Source organism: Ranitomeya imitator, chromosome 1 (genome assembly GCF_032444005.1).
Source record: "Ranitomeya imitator isolate aRanImi1 chromosome 1, aRanImi1.pri, whole genome shotgun sequence".
NCBI classification, from domain to species: domain Eukaryota; kingdom Metazoa; phylum Chordata; class Amphibia; order Anura; family Dendrobatidae; genus Ranitomeya; species Ranitomeya imitator.
Window position 1 is genome coordinate 1206458073 of NC_091282.1, and position 4980 is coordinate 1206463052.

Sequence of the window (4980 nt, forward strand, 5' to 3'; positions counted from 1 at the left end):
GCTGCTGTGTTGTTGTCCTCCTACAGCCCCCTCCAGGTCTCCTGGTGTACTGGCCTATCTCCTGGTAGCACCTCCAGCCTCTGGACACTACGCTGACAGACACAGCAAACCTTCTTGCCACAGCTCGCATTGATGTGCCATCACACTACCTGAGCCAATTGTGTGGGTTGTAAAGTCTGTCTCATGCTAAAGTGGAATTCATGGGAGACGATCAAGGAGGACACCATTGTTGAAAAAAATCATAAAAAAGCCAGACTGGAATTTGCCAAACTACATGTTGACAAGCCACAAAGCTTCAGGGAGAATGTCCTATGGACAGATGAGACAAAAATTGAACTTTTTGGCAAGGGACATCAGCTCTATGTTCACAAACAGAAAAATGAAACATATCAAGAAAAGAACACTGTCCCTACTGTGAAACATGGAGGAGGCTCTGTTATGTTCTGGGGCTGCTTTGCTGCATCTGACACAGGGTGTCTAGAATCTGCGCAGGGTACAATGAAATCTCAAGACTAGCAAAGGATTCTAGAGAGAAATGTGCTGCCCAGTGTCAGAAAGCTTTGTCTCAGTCACAGGTCATTGGTCTTGCAACAGGATATTGACCCAAAACACACAGCTAAAAACACCCAAGAATGGCTAAGAGGAAAGCATTGGACTATTTTGAAGTGGCCTTCTATGAGCGCCTTGACCTAAATCCTATTGAGCATCTTTGGAAAGAACTGAAACATGCCACCTGGAAAAGGCAGCCTTCAAACATGAGACAAGTGGAGCAGTTTGCTCTTGAGTGGACCAAAATGCCAGTCGAGAGGTGCAGAAGTCTCATTGACAGTTACAGGAATCGTTTAATTGCAGTGATTACCTCAAAAGGTTGTGCAACAAAATATTAAGTTAAGGGTACCATCATTTCTTTCCAGGTCTATTTCATGAGTTTTATTTTTTTTAAATTCTGTTTGACCATGAGTATATATACTTTATTTATATGAACCTGATGGTATTTCAGTTTTAACCTGTTTTAACAAACTCGGGAGTTAAAAAAGTATATACAATTTTAATCTTTAAGTCAAATAACATATTTATTATTAGTACATTGATATGTTTTTGGAATTCCTCATTTTTTTGCTTAAATATAGAAACGTTTTTCGCTTTATATACATATATAAAGGCTAAGTAAAAATTAGATTCTTAACTTTAACAAATTATCTAATAAAATGGGAATTTGGTCAATTTTGAAGAATTTTCCAGTCAGATGTGAGAGATAAAGCTTGGGCTAAATGTCATTGTTAACTTCATTACTGAAGATCGATATCAGGCTTGGTCTGGACAGAGAAAATTAATCGTTCATATATGAACCATAATGCTCGGACTGGTTGGTGAGAATAGAGACTAGTATAGGTATTAAGGGAAACATCCTTAACCCCTTTCTGACCGCGACATTGCATTAAAATGCAATAACGGGCGATCAGAGGAACGTATCTGCACCAAAATGGTATCATTACAAACACCAGCTCGGCACACAAAAAATAAGCCCTCACTCCACCTGAGATTGCGAAAAGTGGAGATGCTACGGGTATCAGAAAATTGCGCAATTTTTGTTTTTTTTTACCAAAGTTTGGAAAAAAAATTTACCACTTAGATAAAAAAGAACCTAGACATGTTTGGTGTCTATGAACTCGTAATGACCTAGAGAATCAAAATGGCAGGTCAGTTTTAGCATTTAGTGAACCCAGCAAAAAAGCCAAACAAAAAAACAGTGTGGGATTGCACTTTTTTTGCTATTTCATCGCACTTGGAATTTTTTTCCATTTTCTGTTACACGACATGGTAAAACCAATGATATCGTTCAAAAGTACTACTCGTCCCGCAAAAAATAAGCTTTCACATGGCCATATTGATGGAAAAATAAAAAAAGTTATGGCTCTGGAAAGAAGGGGAGCGAAAAACGAAAACTAAGAAAAGCTCCGGGGGTTAAGGGGTTAAACAAAATTTCAAACATGGACGACTTCTATTAAGCGAATGACAGAGAGCAGGGAAATTAGTTGGCTAAAACTGAACGTTTTTGATGGTTGAAAACGTCAATTTTCATCAACTTTGGTCATGGAAGCCTTTAGAATGTGATTAAAAAAATACGTAAAATTATAGGGTCATTCAGACCAGTACTATTAAATACAAAAAAAAAAGTAAAACTGTATGTAGTTAATAAAATTCTGAAATAAAAGTTAATTATAAAAATTGTACTATTTATAATATTAAAACAAAATACGTAAAATTATAGGGTCATTCTTACTTGTGAATCCAACTTTATTGAGCTATACTGTGAAAATATATTAAACAATATATTAAAAAAATGAAAAAAATGAAATTTACGTAGTTAATAAAACTACAAAATGAAAATTATAAATATTGTATTTATAATATTTTAAAAATTATATACAATTATAGGGTTATTAGTAACGGTAAACCAAAGTTTATTGAGCTATACAGTAAAAATATATTTAATATAAAAAAATGTGGAAATGTACATAGTTAATAAAATTATAATAATAATAATAATTTTATTTATATAGCGCCAACATATTCCGCAGCGCTTTACAAATTATAAAATAAAAGTTAATTATAGAAATGTTTTTATTTGTAATATTTATTTTAAATTTCTATAACTTTTGTCTTTTCATCGGTGCTAGCTGCGTGAAAAAATCAGGGAAAAAATACAGAAACATGGCGAAAACCCGATAAAGTCGCAGACGTTGGTGTCTATCTTATCAAGGATCTGCCATTGTTGTTATTTTCTTCTTACAATGACGAATGCTATCAAATTGTCATTTTCACCTCTTCTGAGGTAATTATTTTATATAAATTGTAATTTTCACCTCTTTTGGGGTAATTTTCTTTTCAACTTGTAATTTTCCCCTCTTCTGAGGTATTTTTTTTTTTTATAAATTTTAATTTTCCCATCTTCTGGGGTAATTTTTTTTGTAAATTGTATTTTTACCCTATTCTGGGGCAATTTTGTATGTAAATTGTAATTTCTCCCTCTTCTGAGGTAAATTTTTTTTGTAAATTGTAATTTTCCCCTCTTCTGGGCCAATTTTTATGCAAATTGTAATTTTGCCCTTTTCTGAGGTATTTTTATGTAAATTGCAATTTTCACCTTCTGGGGTAATTATTTTGTAAATTGCAATTTTTAGCTCTTCTGAGGTAATTTGCAACTTGTAATTTCCCCCTCTTCTGAGGTTTTTTTTATAAATTATAATTTTTACCCTATTCTGGGGTAATTTTTTTGTAAATTGTAGTTTTCTCATCTTCTGAGGTAATTTTTTTTTGTAAATTGTATTTTTACCCTATTCTAGGGTAATTTTGTATGTAAATTGTAAATCTTCCCCTATTCTGAGGTAATTTTGCTTCACAAATTGTAATTTCCCCCTTGTCTGATGTCATTTTTAATGTAAATTGTAATTGCCCCCTCTTCCGAGGTATTTTTTTTATATAAGTTGTAATTTTCCCCTCTTCTGAAGTAATTTTTTTTCATAAATTGTAATTTTCCTCTCTTCTGAGGTATTTTTTTTTTCATAAATTGTAATTTTCCCCTCTTCTGAAGTAATTTTTTCATAAATTGTAATTTTCCCCTCTTCTGAAGTAATTTTTTTTTCATAAATTGTAATTTTCCCCTCTTCTGAAGTAATTTTTTCATAAATTGTAATTTTCCTCTCTTCGGGGTAATTTTGCTTCCTAAATTGTAATTTTCCCCTTGTCTGAGGTAATGTTTAATGTAATTTTCCTCTCTTTTGAGGTAATTTTTTAAGCAAATTGTGATTTTCCCCTCTTCTCAGGTATTTTTTTTGTAAATGTCAAAATGTGACTAATCAGTACCACATTACATAGTGTCACTGTAAATCTGAACCCAACTTGGAAATCTGCCACTAAATTATCTTTATTCAATACATATTTTGTATCCACCATTGCTAAGCCCTATTTGTGCTTTCTACATTTTATCTATAAATTGACTCATTTAGCAAATTCCACTCCTTAATTTCCATTTTCCGTCATAAATAATGAACTTTTAGTGGAAAACCGAGGAGAAACCCCGCCTTTTTCCTGTCAGAATCGTCACACAATGAGCAGTGGGTGGACTATGACCAACCCGCCCGCCATTACGAGTCAACTCAACTACTGGAGAGACCACAAAATGGCCGCCAACGTGTAACTCCCGCCCTCCAAGCCGCGCCTCTCGGGGAGATAAAGCTTCGCGGTGGTGCCGGGGTTGGACGAGTCCACTAGGCAGCGCTCGGGGGGCCGGGGACGTAGCGACAAATCGCGCCTCTATTTCAGTCGTTATTTATTGACTTCTTGCTTTTTTGTTGCCAAACCCGTCGAATGAACCAAGATGGCAGCCAAGAAAACAAGGCGCAGCCTCGCTTTGGCCATGACATGACTAATGGGATCCGTTCCGAAAACCCCTCCCCCCGGCACCAGCTGCCTTCCTGCCCCACCCCCTCCTTCAGACACTTTCTCCCGCTGCGGATGCACAGAGCTGCACGTAGTCCATGCCTTAGTAAACCAAACCCGCTTCTTCCGCCGACCGGAACTATTTTTCCCCTCTCCCGTCGCTGAGTAGCCGCTCTTCTACATCCTCCCATCCGCTTGTTACTTCGATAGCCGAGAAATCCTTTACACCGTTTATTTACAACACTATAAACCCGTTGTGAGTCAGTGGGCGGATGGAGGACTTTTTCGTGTCTACGGTGGCGGATGGATACGTCAAATAGTCACTGTGGAGTCCCCTGTGCAGTGAGGAATTGCTCTAAGTTGAAAGTGGAAGGGGAGGAGCTACGGGCGCTTGGCAACTCGGGTTGGATTGACAGGCTCACTCCACCAATGGTTCGCTAGGACGCCTCATCTCAGCCCGCCCCTACCTCCTCACCCTCCAATAGGCGCTAGAGAGGCGTGGCTTGCAGGGTCGCGTGTAGTGTTTGTCCTCCTTTC